Source organism: Prionailurus viverrinus, chromosome D3, assembly GCF_022837055.1.
Source record: "Prionailurus viverrinus isolate Anna chromosome D3, UM_Priviv_1.0, whole genome shotgun sequence".
Classification (NCBI taxonomy): domain Eukaryota; kingdom Metazoa; phylum Chordata; class Mammalia; order Carnivora; family Felidae; genus Prionailurus; species Prionailurus viverrinus.
In genome coordinates, this window is record NC_062572.1 from 91,486,224 (window position 1) to 91,506,231 (window position 20,008).

The window sequence follows — 20,008 nt, forward strand, 5'->3', positions numbered from 1 at the left end:
CAGTGGCTTCCGGTAAGAGATGATGGCCTGAAAACAAGGCGGCACAGGGGCTTTGCGGGCCACTCGGGGCAGAAACAGGGAACCCGATGTGGGTTTCACTAAACCAGTTCCGAGATTCTGTGTTTTGGACGTGCTGTTCGGCGCTCGGTCCACGACGGAGTCGACCTGGGAACCGCCGGAAGTCGCTCAAAGGAGAGACAGGAAGTCCCTCCCCTTCCTCCCAGAGGGAAGACGGTGAGCCGGAGGAGTCAGTCAGAGGGGCGAGCAGGAGCGATCCCGTCGGCAAACAGGTAAGTTATTCTCTGGCCGGGGCGGGGGGTTTGGAGGCGGGGACCGTCCAGCGTCAGCGCGGGGCCTGGGGGCGGTGGCTTGAGGGCCCGGGCCCGGGCGGCCGGGCGCCGGGAGCCCCGCCAGAGCCCTTCGCTCTTCCTCCTCCCCCCTCCCCCCGCCTCCGCCCCTCCCCGCTCGCCGGTCCCTCCCGACGCCGCCCAGCCTCGCCCGGCACACGCCCGCTGCCCGCGGCCCGGCCGCCGCCCGGTCTCCGCTCCCGCCCTCCCCCGCTCGCTGCGCGGCAGCCTGCGGCCGGGCTCGCGCGGCCAGCGGGGCCCCGGCTTCCCCGCGGGGCTGGCTGTCAGCAGCCTTGCACGCAGCGGGGCGTTCCTTACCGCCCGGCTCTCTCCGGGTGAAACAGCTGCCCCGGCGCGGAGCTGCGGAGGTGTGGGTCTCTAGTCCCGGCCGTGGTTTCCTCCGCCGCCCGCCCACCGCCGGTCACCCCCCAGAGGCACTGAGGCGCCGCTGCCACCCGCGCCTCCTTCCGTTAAGGACGCTGGTGCGGTCGGCGGCCCCTGACGCTGGCGACCGAGTGCTGAGCGAGTGCAGGTGGAGGGTCCAGGCCCCCCAGGTTCAGCCGCTCTCGGCACCGGGGCGGGGGCGGGGGGACCCGGGGCTGCTGCGCACCAATGTCTGCAGCAGTGGCTTTTGCCCCGGTAGATTCCCACCTCTTCTTAGCCAGAGAGCACGTCCTGAGTGCGCTTGCCCGCTTTCTGGAGATTAGTCTGGTGGAGCTGGGTCCTGGAGCTGCTGACCCCTGTCGGTTGTGTTGAGTTTGAGTAGCCCTTTTACTTCTTGGGGGAGTTCAGGAACGCGAAGGGCATCTTGGCAAGGTTGGCATCCATTGACACACGTGTAGGATTTCTTTATTTTATAGATAATCATAACCCTAATGGCGACTGAGTTACAACCTTACGGCCAGTGCTGGTGGAATTAGTTACAGCATGCACCTGTTTTGCGGTGAAGGGTGAGTCCAGTTGAAACACCCGTAAAGGGAAGAGCACTAATACGTATTGATGAGAACATCATTAGGAGAGCTCATTTGATGTATACTCTATAAACGTCGCTTAGCACCGCAGTCTTCTAGAGTAGCAATTTTTATTCCCTTTGTTAACTACCAGTTAAAAGCCAGATTAAGTAATGTGACCAAAGTTAATGTCAGAATTCAAATCTCGGGTGTTTGGTAGTCGTTCTTTCTCAAGTTTGTCACACTCGAGATTAGGAACTCCCGTTGGCTCTCCAGTAGTTGATGGCTTCTCGCACATTTGGTAAGACAAGTGTGATTATTGCTGAAAACAGTTGCCACTGGGGTCTTTTTTAAAAACCTTATTTTGGCATAATTTCAGGTAAGACCGGACAGAGAGTTCCACTGGTATTCAGTAAAGTGGCTTCCCCTCAGCCAATACTGGTTCCTGCTTTTTTCCAGACACTGCTCTAGGTGCTGGAGTTATAATACACTGCCTCGGAGGGTTTCAGGATCTGGTTGGGGAGACAACAGAAACAAATACAGTGCCTTTTGCCAACTGCTAACATGGAGATATGGGAGCATAGAGCAAATGGTCTGATTCTACCTGCCTGCCAGGGAGGGGTCAGAGCTTGCAGCTTACAGTGAGTTAGGTCTTGAGGATTAGTAGGTATTCACTTGCTCCATGGGACATTTGTCCCAACATTGACTCTAATAGGTTTGTGTTGTTAGGGGAGAATTCTCTAACCTTCATAAAACAGAGTCTCTTCCTCCTCTTTCCCATATTTCAGAGAAGAGGTTGGTATCATGGGGGTCACAGGTATCACAGTTGTGAGAAGAATCCCACTTCATAAATCCATGAGTAGGATAAGAAATTAAACTGTGTTTCTTATGCAGCAGTGAAAATGTCTAGACCTATAAATTTTAAAATTCTTTGTTTTCAAACTTATTAAATACTTCTTGTCTGATCACAAGTGTTCTTTTTTTTTTAATTTTTTTTATTTTTATTTTTGAGAGGGAGCACAAGTGGGAGTGGGGCAGAGAGAGACACGCACATACACACACAGAGTCTGCTGGCTCTAGGCTCCAAGCTGTCAGCAGAGAGCCCCCTGTGGGGCTCAAACCAGCAAACTACGAGATCATGACCTGAGCCAAAGTTGGACGCTTACCCGACAGCCACCCAGGTGCCCCAGATCCCACATGTTCTTTATGCACAGACAGGGACACAGTTGCTCTGAACTATAACCTGGTGCGTGAGATCCCACGCCAGACATTTGAGTGAGTGTCATAGCTTGGCTGCTGTAACAAAATATGATAGCCTGGGGGACTGAAGCCACAGACATTTACGCCTCGCAGCTCTACCCAGGATCGTGATGCGGGTTCCTGATGAGGACTCTTCTTGGCTTACAGAAGGCAACTTTCTTGGTGTGTTCTCACATGGCAGAGAGCGAGAGAACTCTAGTCTCTCTTCTTTCCTTTTTTTTTAAACAGATTTTCTTTTTTAAAGTTTATTTATTTTGAGAGAGCGCGCATGCACAAGCAGGGGAGGGGCAGGGAGAGTGGGAGAGAGAGGATCCTGTGCCAACTCTGTGATGTCAATACGGAGCCTGACATGGGGCTCAAACCCGTGAACCGTGAGATCATGACCTGAGCCTAGATCAAGAGTCGGATGCTCAACCAACTGAGCCACCCAGGTGCCCTGCTCTTGATTCCTTTTGGAGACCCTACCCTCATGAACTCGTTTAAATTAAATTACCTCTCAAAGGCCACACCATCACATTGGGGATTAGGGATTCAACATATGAATTATGCAGGACGTAATTCAGTCTACAGTAGATGGGTTTCCTAGAGACATTGTCATTATGTGGGATTCCTCCTACACACACCTGACATAGAACTAAATACGAAACCTTAGAATCAGCATTTCCGTAGCTTTGGTTAATGCAAATGTAATTTTATCTAAATAAATTATTTTAGATAGATATGGTTCAGAGACCAGTTGAGGAAAAGAAGACATTTTCATTGTTTCTTTCTAATGAAAAAGAGATAGGTGGTGAAATGCTGTGGTGGTCTTTTTGTTTTAGGCTTTAGAGGAATGAATATTTTCCTAGATTGATCAAATCTGGGTGTAAGGACTGGCAGCGATCTGTTCCAGTTCCCTCCTTGTTTTGTAAGGAGGCTGAGCCCCCACAGAGGCTGAGTAATCTATCTCAGAGATTAGTGAGAGAACAGGGATTAGAGTCAGGCTTCCTGATTTACAGGCTAGTCTTTCTGCTTCCATCATTGGTTCTCAAACTTAGGGTGCATCAGAGTCACTTGGGGAGCTTTGTGAAAAAACGCGCTGAGCATCCCCCCTGGAGGCTCTGATTTGGCAGGTCTGGATTGGGGTGATAATTTGCATTGTGACAAATTCCTCCTGGGCTCTGGGGTCACACTTTGGGAACCCTGGTCTTCTACGATGTTGCCTTTGATCTCTTACAAGAAGAGACTAAGTAAACTCCATGGGTTTATACCAGTATAATCTTTTCCCTGGTACTCAGAGAGTCAGGTTCCTTAATTTTGTGCTATAAACAGCAATGCACCAAAACCATAGTGATTAAATGGCGGGGGGGGGGGGGAAGGACTAGAAATATGGCATTTCTCAGAGAGTCATTTTGACATTTTCAGGGATAATTTTTGGACTTAACTCTAGAGGTCAAAACCACTTACTGCTGAAGGGAATATATGTGAAGTGTGAGGGCCCTGCCTCTTCACAACATTTGCACTAAAAAGGGTATCAGGATTAATTGCTAGATTGTGTAGGATTGAAAAATTACTTCCAGTTTTGTTACTCAATGCTTTTCTCTGTAGTGTTCTAAAATGTTCATTTCTTATATATCAAAATCTTATCAGGCTCTAGCACAGTTACATGCCCATGAATGAAAGTTGAATTAAACAAACATTAAGGGAGAAAATAAAGTAGGTCATTTATCTGGAGAGATTTCAGTTTCCTAGGAAAGTTACTGTACTCACTACATTATCCCAGCTATAAGCTTTTATGAAATAATTACACTTCATTCCAATTTAGGCCTTATTTGGAATTACTGGGATTGTTTTAGCACAATTTTGGAGGATGTAGCCTATCTTTATGTTACATTTAATCAGTGATCCCTCTCATACCTTTGTAGTATTCAGTTGCAATGATTTGTTAACTCTTTATACTTTGAAATAACTTTAGAATTATAAAAAAATTGCAAAAATAGTTCAAAGAGTTCCTGTAGACTTTCAACCAACATCCCCTCGTTAACATCTTATGCATCCATGGTGCAGTTATGAAAACCAGACACATGATAACATTATTATTTGAGTTTCACCACGGGTGTCCTTTTTCTGGTCCAGGATCCAATCCAGTGTCCCACGTTGCATTAAGGTATTCTGTCTCTTTAGTCTCTTCCAGAATGTGACAGTTCCTTTTGGGTTTCTTTATTTTTCATTACCTTTATACATTTGAAGAGTGCTGATCAGTTATTTTGTAGAATGTCCCTCAGTTTGGATTTGTCTGATGTCCTTTCATGATTAAATTGAGGGTTAAGCATTTTGGCAGGAATACCACAGTGGAGAAGTTGTGCCCTGCTCAGTCTTATATTGGGACATGCATGATATAGATATGTCTTGCTACTGATGAGTGTTAATTTTGATTTCTTGGTTGGGGTAGTGTGTGATATCTGTGCTCTAAATTAAAAAATTTTCCCTTTGTAATTAATGAGTTTCATAACTTTACCGATTTTTGGTGCAGCAGATTAAAAGGAATGAACATATAATGTCAGAATCCTTTGAGCCTATCCCCAATTGTGAGATGTTTCTTATCATGAGAGGCTTAGACACAAACATAACAGGATAAGGGAAAAGTGTAGGCTCTTGGAAGAATGGTTATTTGCTCAAGAACTGGTACTTGATCTTGGTCAATCTCAGTTTTGAATTGGCAGGAATGGAAGCTGTTTGTCCCAACTCTTTTGCTGTGGTTCTGCAGTGTCTCACATTTGTTTTCCAGCGTGTGACTTTCTGTAATGACACTGCATTTCTTAAAATTCTCCCTAGAGTCTTTTTGTAGAAGATAGATGCACTTCATTCATCACAAGGCATTTGCTCTAAGTGTGCTCTCCTCACCAGCCCTGGCTGGTCCGTGGAGCCAGGCGCATGTGTTCTCTTTGTGTGCCATGGTGAGATGCTGGATGGGTTACACCCCCCCCCCCCAAAAGGTACTTGACAAATATTTATGAATAAATGAATATTTATATGTGTATTTTGTTAACTGCTCTTGTAAGTTACCAGAGTATTGCGGATAACTTTTCACATTGACACAGCTGTGTAATCTGCAGTGTTCCAGGATGTGGACATACCACAGCAGCCTCTTTAGCTCATCTTGCATCATATGATATTAGTTTGTTTATAAGTTTTGTATTATAAAGAGCTTCATGGTAAATATCCTTAAATATGTACTTTGTCCAGTTATTTCCTTAAATAAATTCTGTAGAGAGTCATTGATAGCCTAAAGAAGACACCTATTGTAAGGCTATGTATATATAAACGCACATATGTATAGGGTGTGTGTGTGTGTAGAGAGAGAGCGAGCGAGTGAGTGAGCGCAAAATTACCGTCTAGAAAGTGTATAGATTTATGTCCCAACCAGTACTATTGAGAATGACAATTTTCTTACACTTTTTCAACAATGCTTAATTCTCATATTTTTAGAAAGAGATTACATTGAGTTCTTTTGAGATTTTTAAAGATTGTTCCTGCAGTGTGGTGGGTTCAGGATCATAGTCTAATTTGCTAATAACTTCCCATATTTTCAGATTTTTGTTTGCGTCAGCGAGAAAGCAGAATAAACCCAGTGGAGGAGTGTTAACACCTAATCAGTATTTCACTTGAGACACTTCTTGTATCCTCCTGAAGGTTATAGTTGGCTGTGTCTGTTGGCCTTTACCGAACAGGAAACTTCCTAAGAGTGGGATACATTTCTAAATCACATTATTCACAAAAATCAGCTACAGGTCAATTAAAGCCTTAAATACAGAAGGCAAAACTGTGAAACTTGGGAGAAGAGAAGGTAGGACAACAGTTGTATGACTCTGATATAGGGAAGACATTCTAAAAATCACAGAAGGTGCAAAGCGTAGAGGATGGGGAATGTTTGACAATATTAATATTGACAACTTGTGTTTATTAAAATAAGCCATCAAGAAAGTGAACAGACAAGTCACAAGTGACAGTAGTTATGTTCAGTACAGGTTACTGATAAAAAGATTAGTATCAGCAAATCAGTAATAACAGTAGAAAAATGAGCAAAGGCCCCCATTGGCATCCCCAAAAGAGGAAACCCAATGCAGAGGTTTTCAACTTGATTAGTAACTAGGGAGGGGCAAATTAAGACCAAAATAATGTATAGTTTCATCCACATTAGGTTGGCAGCCACGTGCAAATCTGGCAATGTCTGTTGTTTGGGAGGTAAGGAACAACTGGAGTGCTTACGCACAACCGGTGGGAGTGTGAATTGGTACAATAACTTTGGGGTTCTCTAGTAAAGTTAGAGATGCATGTGCCCTTTGACCCAGGAATTCCATTCCTGGGTCTTTATCCCAGTGCAGTGCTTCTAAGTTGTGTTCCCGGTATGTCACGGGGAACTTGGTAGGCAGATTGGGGCCTCGCCCTAGACCTACTGAATCCGACTTTGGGGATGGGCCAGCTTAACAGGCTCTTCGGGTGACTGAGCGCACGCTCAAGTTGGCAGCCCACTGCCCTGGAGAAAGTCATGTACCTGCGTGCTGGGCAGCACGGAAAAGCACGCCTGCAGTTGTGCCAGTCAGAGGAAAAAGCTGGACCAGCGTCCCTCACAGGAGAGTGGTTAAATTCTGTTACATTTCCACAGTGAAGGACTATGCAGTGCTGGGAGTGAATGGGTCTTAGATACATGCATGCATCACCAGGGGTTAGTGTCAGGAATGTCACTGGGGGGAAGAGAAGACACTTCCAGCAGAATGCATACCGTATTTTTTTCATTTTTTTTTCTTGTAAGTTTAGAAATGTGCAAAGCAAAATTGCAGACTGTTAGAGGTACAGATTTAGTAAAGTAATACAGAAAACGTGTACATTACAAATGCTAAATCCACATTAGCGCTCAGCTCTGTAAGAAGAGGGAAGGTGATGGGGCACCAAGAGGGGCTTAAAAGATACATAATTTCATTTTCTTAGGCTGTGATCTGTACCAAGGGCTTTGTTTCATTGTGCTTAATACCTTGCATAGATTAAAATTATTTTTTGTATCTACCAAATACTAAATTTTTTTAACGTTTAGTTTTGAGAGAGAGAAACAGAGAACAAACGAGTGGGGGAGGGGCAGAGAGAGAGGGAGACACAGAATCCGAAGCAGATTCTAGGCTCTGAGCTGTCAGCACAGAGCCCGACGTGGGGCTTGGACTCACGGACCGTGAGATCATGACCTGAACTGAAGTCAGATGCTTAACTGACCGAGCCACCCAGGCGCCCCTGTAGCTGCTAAATATTTAAAACACAAACATCTATGGTTTTTGTTCCCTCTTTTTGCAAAGTCTGTCTACACAGGGACTTTGTATGAAAAAGATATGATGGAGTGATTGTGGTAAAGATGTGCTTTTGCAGGGTTAGGATAGAAAAGTACTTTCATGAGTAGAGATTTGAAAAAGGAAATTAGTCTCAATGATAACGATTGGTAATGCTTGCTGAGCGCTTACTCGGTGCTAAGCACATTGTGTGCTGAGCATATACTCTGTTAACTGAGGACTGAGCATCACAGCGAATCCTTGGGGGTCAGGATCACTCCTGGAGAGGAGGGGAGGTGGCTCTGGGCACCCAGCTGTCTGACTCTGAAACACCCTGTCCGAGAAGGGCAGAGCTGAAGACAACCCGACAAAAGAGAGTCAGGACTGAGAGTGTTGGGGTCACGAGAGAAAAAGGAAAAGTCTGAGTGGGGGTGTAGGAGACCCTTAAAGGGGCTGTTTACCCCATTTGCAAAGTTAACTTTATCTTAGCTTTGTTTTTAAATTTTTTTTTTTCAACGTTTATTTATTTTTGGGACAGAGAGAGACAGAGCATGAATGGGGGAAGGGCAGAGAGAGAGGGAGACACAGAATCGGAAACAGGCTCCAGGCTCTGAGCCATCAGCCCAGAGCCTGACGCGGGGCTCGAACTCACGGACCGCAAGATCGTGACCTGGCTGAAGTCGGACGCTTAACCGACTGCGCCACCCAGGCGCCCCAGTCTTAGCTTTGTTTTTAAACCAGTGTACGTGACTTTATCATTAGCAGATGGCAAGTCCCTAAAGCAGAAAAAGTAATTGTACTCTGTGTTAGTTCTAGGGATTGTGTCTTCCAGTTCATTAGAAAGTGGTATTATGCCATAGGGTTTGGAAAATCATACTTTTTTGCTTGGGTAATTGGTTGTTAAAAAGGGAGCTTTGGGGAAATCTACCTTTGCCTGTTTTTGTTTTTTTTTTTAACCTTTGATAATTTTTTTGACTGTCATATTTATCCTATATTATGAGGACTTTTTCTTCAACATTGCTTATACTGAAAACCTTATTTAAAGCCATCATGGTATGACAGTCACTCCTTGAAATGAACAAGTATAGGGAAAACAAAAATGTGGTTCTAGAAGCCCTAAGTCAAATGACATGTCCTGTGGAACCAAATAGCACGACTAATTTTGTTTGATAACAAAGTCTCCTTAGTCTCCTGTCTAAACCAGGAGAACTGTCAAACATTTGTAATTATGTAATGTCATACTTTCTAGCAGCGTCAGCCCCTCACTCAGAAGTTGACAGCCCATGAGAGTCCTTCCATAGTTGGAATGTCTGCATTTCAGACACATGTACTGCTTGTCAGAGATCCCTTATGGGCAAATGTAGAACACGGGCTTCTTAAAACAGATTTTAGATACTTCAGCTTTTCTAGTTCTGCTGCATTTTGCTGAAGATACATAATCTCAGTCTTAATTCTTGGTGCTTTTCACGGTGTTTCATGTTCATACTAATCTTTTATTTTCTCTCACATGCTATGCTGTTTTCTTCCCTGAAAAAAAAAAAAAAACCCGCAACAAAGTCCCAGATAGTACTAAATAAATGCAAGTAGGGTAATAAGAAGTGTAGTTGGGAAGAAACATTGTTTAACACAGTTAGAGTTATATCAGTGCAATCATCTAATTTAACCAAAGTCCAGCATTCTTGTCAGCTGCTAAATACATGGAAACTTTGTGTTTTAAACCTAGAAGAAGCAATAAGCTACTTCTTCTGAAGTGCATAATTCACATATGAATTCTGCTGATTGTAAATTATGGATCAGAATTTGATATATAATTATTGGATCAGTTATTATAAAACGAGGACTCATAGCTATAAGAGTGCATATAATTATAAAGCCATTAGATTTTAAACTAAGGTGGTAATGTACTTTTAAAAATAGCTTAGAAAATTTAGATCATTAAGGAGAGCTAGTAGAAATTATTGTCTTTCAAAAAATGAGATCAAATGGTTTTCATGAAGAATCGTCTGGGTCCATTATGTGATTTTCCACATACGTGGTGTTTAATACCCTAGGCTTTCGGGGTATAGGTATAGGCTGAGGCAGTGTTTGTTAAAAGTGACATTCAGAGTAATTTTTTTTTTTTTTTTTGAGAGAGGGAGAGACAGAATCCCAGGCAGGCTCCACGTTCAGTGCAGAGCCTGATGCAGGGCTTGATCCCACAGCCCTGCGATCATGACCCAAGCCAAAACGAAGAGGGCAGTGCTCAACTGACGGAGCCACCCAGGCGCCCTCACTGCAATTCTTCATGGCAGATGATGACGTAGGCAAAGGATTTGGGGGTCTCTGTGGGATGGCCCGTTTAGTGCAGCACGTTTGCTCTCCTTCCTGGCTCAGCTTTCTCTCTCCCCTCTCTTTCCTCCCCTGCACCTCAGCTCCAGGTCTTGTAGATACATGCGAAGTCTGTATTCGCTTTTTTGAAGGTAGGAGGGACTTTAATCCAGTAGGTCTCAAACCTGGCTCATCAGAATCACTCAGGGAGCTCTTTAAAACCGCAGACTTTTGTCCTCACTCCAGACTTCTTAATCAGTGTCTCTCTGTCGATAAGACCAAGAGTTCAAACTTTGATGATTAGGTGAATTTGTAGGTGATTGATCCTGTCTGTAATTCCCTTGGTTTTCATGTGTGGAAGTAATAGCCGTGGGCATGCTCTTCAGGGATAGCTATATGTCTCAGGGTTTTGTAAGTCTTGTAGACTGAAAGCCTTCCTTAATGGTCAGATGCTCAGCAGTATGATAATTTTTGGATTGGTGTGTGGGAGAGGGAGGGACTGGCTGCCCCCCCCCCCCCCCCAAGTCCGTTCTCTTTGCTCAGAGAGAGCTGTGTGGTTCCAGGTCACACTCTTCAGACTCCCTGCCAGCCACGCAAGTGTGAGTCCAGTGGTGGGTGCTGCCTTGGAGTCAGGGTTCGAAGAAGCAAGCGTGCTGCCTTGTTCAAGCGTGTTCGCTTCTGTCAGCCAAACTCAGGGCATGAGGAAGCTCGAAGGCCAGCCTTGACCACGGAGGGAGCCAGGATTCTGGAATCAGCCTGGAGCTGACTGCCTGCAGCCCAGGGACACTGGCCTTGGAAGTTTACAGGAGCAAGATACACACTTCCGTATCTGCATGTGACCCATTCTAAAGCCCATTTCTTATAGAAGTTAAGGTGTCAGGGCATTGGGTTCATGTTGGTTTGGGTCTAGCTGCGATGTCCAAATCAAGAAGACATATGCAGAGAACTGGTTTTCCTTCCCACGGAATTCTGTTCTCTAACCCTACAATGTAGAAACGTAATAGTACAGAGTTAGGACATCTTATCAGACCAGAGTATTTTCATAGAGGTTTGATCTGAAGGAGGCTACTCACATGTGAACGTTAGTAAATGAAGACGATGACAAGGACCTGGAAGGTTGTCAGTGACAGGAAGGGACTGATTGTCAGAGCATTCTTGTTTAAAAATGAACTGGGAGCCGAGAATTCTTAACTTTTTATTCTTTTTTTTTTTTTTTTTTTTTTTTGAGAGAGAGAGCACGCGCATGTGCGTACGTTGGGGAGGGGGGGAGTGGAGGAGCCAGAATCCCAAGCAGGCTCCACGTTCAGTGTGGAGTCTGATGAGGGGCTCAATCCCACAACCCTGGGATCGTGACCGGAGCCGAAGTGAAGAGTCGAATGTGCGACTGATTGAGTCACCCAGGCGCCCCTACTCTTACCATTTTTATTGATTTCTTAGAATTTATGTGATTAAAACGTTAGTAAATGAATATGGTGTGATGCAGTTTTTCTAGTGTTAAGTCATTTGCTACTTCCTCGCTGTTTTTGCTATATTTTATCTCACCTGGGCTTGTATTTTAATCTCATCTTGTTTTTTAACTTGGCCTTGTCATAAGAAGCAATGTGTTAATACACGCGGAGTCCTAGGGTGGTCCTGTTTTCTTCCTGTACACATTTGAATAATACATAACTTATTTAAAAATCCTCACTTGTGGTATATGACTTTATTTTACAGTGCCATTAGTGATATTTCTGTCACATTTGGGAAATACTGTTCACGTGAGAAATACGATTTTTTAGTAACTTCAGTGCTACATCCATAAGATTTGAACAGGAGTAAGTGAGGTCACATGGAAACTAGCAGACACGCGACGTCTCACGGGGCTTTGGCTGCAGCATTTTCCTATTGAGAAGGTCAGTATTCTGTTTGCTTAAGTCTGCGCCTGTTGCTTGTCACCGAGGGATAAGGAGAACAGTGTGTCTCAACCGTCCGTAAACAGGGTGAGGCATAGTCTTCTAGAGTTAGTGGCCACAGGGCCTGCAGAAAGGAAGGCGAGGTCCCGGAAGACACCGATACTTGGGTGGAGAAGGAACGTGATGGTAACCCCCCAACCCGAGGGCATATGGGGGTAAGAAGCCTTGGAAGGGGCTGAGAAGCACCGTTAGATTACAGATTTAAGTTGTTTCCGGTCTGCGAGGAAAGAAGGGCAGTGGGGACAGGATTCACATCTCCCTCTTCTTCTGGCTGCCCCTCCTCTTGTGTTCACCTGAGCATAGGTAAGGTGCCACCCGCGGGCACATTTTGTCAGCAGGGGGCGGTGCTTGCTGGAAGGGACGCCTCTGTGTCGCCTTCGTCCTTCTCAGCTGAGGAAGTGCCCAAGCGCCTCTTCACTCCCCTCTCAGGTGGTTTTAAAGTTCTAGAATTTACTGACGACATTGGACTTTTACATCATTTAACTTTTAGCCTCTTCAATAAGTTTGTCTCCTGGTGTGCAAATTCATACTTTAAGTTTGTTCTGAATATCTGTTTTTTAAGGTTAAAAGGGAGCTTCTTATTTAAAGTGTTCGAGAATTCTGTAGATGAGTCTTTCGCACGGTAGACATTGAGTAAACTGAAACTTAGTCTTTTTGGTTTTCTCTCTGAAGAGTCTAGCTTTGTATATAGTCCTGTTTCCTCTCCTGGCTTCCTTTACCCCTATTTTGTTTTTTATTTTTTGAATTCATCAACACCCATATCAGTAGGTGGGATAGATAAAAGCAGGCAAGAAAAATAAAGGAAAGGTGATAGAATTTCAAATGAGTTTCTTTTCATAATTTGTACCACATCAGGTAAAACAAAAGAGATATGTTAAAGTAGTCCAAGAACAATCATTTAAATAAAGTTTGGGGATTATTTAACCTTCCCTCATTTATAGTAAGTAGTTGAGAGTGAGGCATAAGAGACACAGAGGTTTAGTGAAAGGAGCAATGTGGAAGTCAGAAGGAGGATTCAGAGGGAGACTTGAAAACGGAAAGGCAGTTTTGCTAGGTGAGAGCTAAGACAAGATCCAGAAAAACGATAGTACCTCATACTGAATCACTAGAAATCTGCAGAGAGCCTTCAGGGTAAGGAAGGAATCCACAAGTACGTACGATTGCGTGTGGCCCTTGGTCGCAGAGCATTAGACTAGATGCCGCAGTCAGAGCTCAGGTGTCCGAGGACAGAACATGGAAGCGGTGCTGACCAGACAGAAGGACGTTAGTCTCGTGACACGTCTTAGCCACATGTCCTCACCGTGTGCCTCTTCACGTCATGCCTTTGCCGGTGAACTCTCATGTGTGTGCCAGCTTGCATCCGTTTGCTTGGGACACGAGGAAACGTTTTTCTTTTGCAGGGAGCTGGTTGATGCCATTGGAATTTTAAAAGATTGAACACACATTGACCAGCTTGGCCAGCAGTAGGAAAAATGCCCTCACACCCCTCTGACGTAGGACATTCTGTTTGCATTGGTGCCTCCCAGGACTTTTTTAAGGCTGCTGTGGGAACAGCCGTGGACAGGAATTGACAGAAAGATGCCAACAAATGGGTTTTTGTTTTTGTTTCTTCCTAATGGCAAAGGAGTTAAAACTTTTTACTACAGAGACACAGCTGCACTGGGAAGGGTTTAGTTTGTAGTTGACCCTCAGATGGAGGTGAAGCTTTTTGGATTCCTGGGAGTCTTTATGGGAACTGCTTTATGGGAACTTTAGTAAGGGTTTTTTTCCAGTCTAAGAAAGTGGTCTTTGTCATTTTTAAGGAGCTTTAGAATCTTTTGACCCCCTGACAGTTACTGGAGATGGGGCAAGGTCTTTGTAAGCCATATGTATGAAACCAGCTCAGCTTTTTGTTTTTTCTTTTCTTTTCTTCTTTACTTTTTATTTGGAGGTGATTTGGAGAGTGTGTTCACTCTCTCTTCACACACACACACACACACACACACACACACACACACACCCCTTACTTTTTCCTGGACCTTTTAAGAGTAAATTAAGTATGTCATGACCCTTTACCCATAAATCCTTCAGTGTATATCTTCTAGAAATAAGGATATTCCCTTGTATAATTATAGTATTTAGTTTTATAAATTTGCATTGGTACTTATATCAGGGTTCTCCAGAGAAACGGAACCAATGGCATATTAAGTATACATACGTAAAATACGAGGTTTGTTATAGGAACTGGCATGAGGGGACCCTTGGCCTTGTGGAGACCTCTTCTCGCAAAGAATACTTGTCAGAATTTAGGGACTCCACATCCCCAGGTTTATCAGGGTCTTCCTGCATGTCCCCATCCCAACTTACAGGGCCTTGGTCCTTCCCAGTTGGTGTCCATAGAGTAACAGTGCACCCCTTGAGGCTGGGCATTCGGCTTGCTTTCTGATCTAGCCAGTCACAGAACCACAGTAGGCATTTGATAAGCAGCACTGTCAGCCCTGCAGCTCTAGATCAGGCTTTCCTCCAGGGCGCACTTGGAAGCTTTAGGTCATTTATGCTCTGCTTGAGCTGGGAATTTGACTCCCTGAGCTCATCATCTCTTTCATCACCTTGTCCAGCAGCATTAGAGCCAACCAACCAATCATTCTATTCCTTAGTTTTCCAGAATGGTAGTAAGTATCATATACAGAGTCACTTATCTCTTGGGTTCACATAAATGGTTGATTACGAGTATCCAATGTAGATATTTTGTGTGCCTGTAATCAGTTCTTATCTTGGACCAAATATAAGTGCTATCTTTATACTGAAAACCGTCATTCCTGTCTTTCAATCTAATCAGATTAGAGAGCCAATTCTAGAAATCCCAGAACCAAGTCAGAAAACTTCTCCTTAATATTCTCCTCTAGAACCACTCTGTACAAAGCTCTGTGTCAGGATTCTTCAGAGAAACAGAAGAGGGTGCACGCATTCGTATATGTACATATACGTACATACACATAAATGTAGTACATGTGTACATGAGCAGCTTTATTATAGGGGTTTAAGGGTTGGCTCATAGGACTACAGTGGCCAAGAATCCCACCTTCTGCTTTGTGCAGGCTGGAGAATCAGAAAAGCTGGTGGTTTAATTGAGTCTGATTTTGAAAGCTCAAGACCCAGGACTGTGAAGGCAGGAGAGGATGGGTCCCAGCTCAAGCAAAAAACCAAAAAACAACAAACTTGCCCTTCCTCTGTCTTTTTATTGTACATAGGCATTCAGCACATTCGGCAGATTGGGTGATGCCCACCTACATTGGTGAGGGTGATATTTCTCAGTCTGTTGATTCAAATGCTTATCCCTTCCGGAGACACCCTCACAGACGCACCCAGATACAACATTTTACCTGCAATCTGGTCATCCCTTAACCCAGTTAACACATACAATTAATCATCACAGTCCTTGTTGTCAGTTGACCTAAAATGTCCTAATAGCATTTTCCTGCCATCACAGGATCCAGTCTGAGAACAGGTATTGGATTTAGTTGTCTTGTCTCCTTTGCCTCCTTTAATCTGGAATGTTTCCATAGTCTTTGCTTGTCTTTTATGACATTGACATTGGTGAAGAATGTAGTCCTCCCCACTTTTTTTTTCTAAGATAAAATATTCCTCACTTTGTATTTGTCTGTTTCCTCTTGATTAACTGGAGGTTTTGTGTTCTCAGCTGCAGTGATGTGGGGGTGGGGAGGGTGGGTGTCCTGTCCTGTCCTTCTCAGGGTGTTCTGTCTGGAGGTATACCATGTCTGTCTGCCCTGCATTGAGGATCTTAATTCTTATCACCCCGCCCCCCCGCCCCAAGCAAGGTGTTGTCCATTTATCTACTGGACGATTACTGAGTTTTTTTTTTTTTTTTTCTTCCTTTGCAACTGATAAACAATTTGTGGGGAGATGCTTTAACACCATTCAAACATTCTTAACATCAAAATTATGCCTCCTAGAGTTAGTATCCAATGATGATTCTTGCCTGATGTAATCTTTGCCAGTATGATTTTCTGTCTCCTTCGCTCCCTCCATATTTACCTGTAGGCCCTCAGCATCCTACTATGTACAGAGCCAACTTTTTGGCCCATTGTTTCATCCATGTGTCTATCTGTTTCCCAGTTATCCATGTGGACTTATCCATTCGTATCTTTAATGGTACTTCATTATTTTGGTGCTCAAGTTGTCCCAGATTTGGCCAGTAGGAGCTGCTTCCAGCTGCAGTGATGGGGGGTGGGGGTGGGTATCGTCACATCCTTTTTAAAAAAACTTTTCTCCATTTTTTGACATAATAAATAAAATGCTCCAAGCTCATCTTGTACAGCTACCTTGCCCCAGCCCTAGAATCTGCCATTTCTTGAGACCAGGTTCCTTTTAGTGGAGGTGGTGTTAGAGGTCGAGACCTAGGTGCTGTCAGTGTTTTGTTTCTGGCCTCCCTTCGTTCTTGAGTGTCACTATGAGGTCCCTGAGCAATAGGGAAGTTTCTTTTATCTATATATCTATTTGTCTATCTATCTATCTATCTATCTATCTATCTATGAGAGAAGAAGGGGGGGGCATGCATGTGCACAAGGGAGGGGCAGAGGGAGAGGGAGAGAGCGAATCTTAAGCAGCCTCCACGTTCAGCGCTGAGCCTAGATCACCACCCTGGGATCATAATCTAAGCTGAAATCAAGAGTCGAACGCTCAACCAGCTAAGCCATCCAGGTTGCCCCCCCAGGTAAATTTCTTGGTGTCCCTGAGTGTTTCACCAAACGTCTCTAACTATTAAAATAAGCCGCCCATAAATTTCCTTTTATTTATTTTGATTCTGAGTTTAGTCCAAGAACCACAGTCATAAATACATTTCTATCTTAGGACTTCTTTTCTCGAGAGTGGCTGTCAATTTCTATTACTTCAACCATACGTAGAGATTTTTTTAAACTTCTCTGTCAGTCTCCCCCCCCCACCCCCCCAAAGGTAATATATTTTAGAAAGTATAGAAAGATGCCAGGAAGAGGAAAAAAAGTTACCTATAATTTTGCCACCTAGAGGAAGAAAACTGTTCACTCTGGTATATAAATGAACTTGGTTAGAACTACATCCATTTAGAAAATTTAATACTGAAGGTTTTTCTCCTTTCTAAATATACTTTCTTAGCACTCACGTCTTTTATACCTAATAATTTATATTCCAAATGTCTTGAGGCTTGATAGTTTTATATCGTGTGTGAGCTTATTGACATTTGGAATTACAGTGTTTTCCAGATTTCTTCCAAAATTAATAGTTCCAGTCTTTTTTCCCTGCAGTTCTTTGATGAGCCATTGTATCCCAGCTCTTCTCAGTGGACCTGATGAAGCTGTCTAAGCACAAACTCGGTGGAATGTGTCTCTAGATGTTTTTTGTTATATTCCCCCAAGATTTGCATTTTGGAAATCCCCTCTTTCTTCCTGTGTTTCTGCTGGAATTAAAAAAAAAAAAAATCCATTCCTAAGAGTGTGTTTTCTGTTGTTGGCGTTGAGTAGCTGTCACTCAGGGGCTTCTTGTTGGATTTAGGGCTCTTAGCCCTTCCCCCACCTTCTGAAGGTGGACTCTGAGGCTTGGGAAAGCTCCGTGGCTGCCCGGAGTCCCACACCTGTCGTTGGAGCCTTTGGGATGCGCACAAAGGCTTCGTCCCTTGAACTTTAATGTTCTTGTCCACTGATGTTTAAAACGTTCAGTGCAAATGGATTATGTGTTTCTTTTTATTCTCCTCTTTCCTCAGCTTGCACGTGCCATGTGCTTCGTTCTCCTGCCTTTTGAAAAAGATAAAAGGCAAATTTAGGGAAAGTATACTAACTTTTATCATGGAATGCTTTTTTTACGGCTGCATTATAAATTCTGGAAAATAAAGCGTCTGATGGAGACACTTAATGAGAAAGTATAGGGGTTCATCACGTGTACTTCCCTCTCCTTTTTTTTTTTTTAGTGAATAGACCGTTTAAACTAAATTAAGTAAAGGACATAAATTCTGTTGTTTCAGTTTTAATATTTCATGACTGATTTTATAGATGAAATTATATTTTACAATAAATAGGAAGAAGAATTTATACAGCCTGTTCTATTTGATGTGAAACAGCAAATCCCATTTCTCTGTAGTTGTAAAGAAAATTCATTATAATGTCTTTAGTTGTAAGAGATGGTTTCATTGTGATTAGTTACATTGATAATAAAACAACCTTTTCAAATGGCATAAGATACCGATGGTCCTATGTGTCTGCTTTTAATGGCATTGAACTTTTTCATTCTCTGTGCATGGAGTCTTCATTCCCTTCTTTTATCCTGTTTTCCTGTTCCAATAAGAATTTTATTTCTTTAAAATAAATTTTAAAAAATTAGATGGAAATTCTAACAAGCATTGATTTTTAAAAATGCTTTCTGAAAGATATATTAAATTTTAACTTTTTGTGTAAAATATTTCCGACTACAAAAAGATGCATTGTCAGAGGTGGTTGATATAAGATCGTCATAAAATTAACTTTATTACTAGATCAATTTAACGTATTTGGAAAATCGTACTTGATGTGTAGGAAGATTAAAAAAAATAGGCAGGTAAGAAGGCTGAGCTACTTTAATAGTTTATTTTTGTCCCATGATTTGTTGTTTTATATCACTTAAAAGTGATATAAATGCATTAAATGTATAAATGTATTAAAATACGTTTTCATAAATAGTGTTGGAAAGGTAGGAATCTTTGGTAATGAAAGGGATGATGGTCTTTTTTTTCTGTTGTGCTCACTGTGTTTGATCCCTATCAATATGGGTTTTTAGTGATTGTTTTAGCTCTAACTTAAGCAGTAAGCAAATACTCTAATTTGTAACTTGGGCAAAATTGAATTGGGTATTTGAAATAGAACATGGGTATCCCCTGCAAAGTTCTGTTCTGACTTGAGTGAGATTTTTTTTTTTTTTTTCCATCTGATAGTTTTACTTCACTCCTGCCATTTGGTCTGGGGATCACATGGCTCCAGTCTGCCTGGCTTCAGTGTGTCCTTACACTCTGGCAGGGGAAGGTTCTTTCTGGGATCACGCTAAACGTGGTATGTGAGATGCTTTGGAGATGGAACTTAATCAGGTACGAGCCCTGTGGCCAGAGGTCCCCAGGTCTCCTGAGCTTGGATATGTCCTGCCAGGGAAGGAGGTAGTCATGTGGCCTGTGGCTCTTTGGGTGTTCCCCGCGGGGGCTGCCTCATCAGGCTCGGGGACTCTTGGGAGTTGGCTGCTAGCGTTTTCGAGCCCAGCTGGGAAGCGACGCATGGCTACTGCTGGTTCTGGTGCGGTTGCTTGCTAAAGATGGGTGATGTCTTCATCCAAAATGAGCAGGATTTTCAGGAACCATTAAGACATGTCTTTTACTCCATACAAATCTAAATTTAAAGCTCTACCTCATCTCTTTATTAGCACTCAATAACTCTTGGTTCTCTTATATCCGCGTTGCATTGTGAGCTGTATCAGATCTGCTTTTGGTAGCGGAAGAGGCATGTGTGTATTTGTCAGCCGAGTAAACTTCTGAAATCTTCTCAAACAGTATACTTCCGCGAACGGGTACTGATTTCCTCCTGTGTTCCTTAATCTTACTGTGCTAGCACAGAAGATTCTTATTAAAGGTTGGAGCACATAGGACAGGAAATATATAAAGAATATACAGGAAGGAGGCTGAAATTGAGCCCTGGCTATTGACGAGGTGGGCAGGAGAGGGCAGGGCATTCTGTTAGTTCTCTATTGCTATATAACAAATTCTGTCAGAACTCAGTGGCTTTAAAGCAGCGAGCATCCGTTACTCACGGTTTCTGTGGGTCTGGAAGGTTCTGGCCCTGGGTTTCTCTAGCAGTCAGGCTTTTGTAGGGGCTGCGGTCCTCTGCAGTGTGGCCTGGGGCCGGAGGAGC

The 20,008-nt window shown here is 43.4% G+C and overlaps 1 protein-coding gene across 2 annotated transcripts in view; it reads left to right on the top strand.

The window, feature by feature from the left end:
- Positions 1-215: 215 nt before the first annotated feature.
- ZNF407 (zinc finger protein 407) overlaps positions 216-20,008 on the top strand; it is a 456,641-nt gene continuing 436,848 nt past the window's right edge. For both annotated transcript variants that reach the window (XM_047827318.1, XM_047827319.1), the window contains exon 1: positions 216-290. The gene's annotated coding sequence lies outside the window, so the exon portion shown is untranslated. The remainder of the gene's footprint in view (positions 291-20,008) is intronic.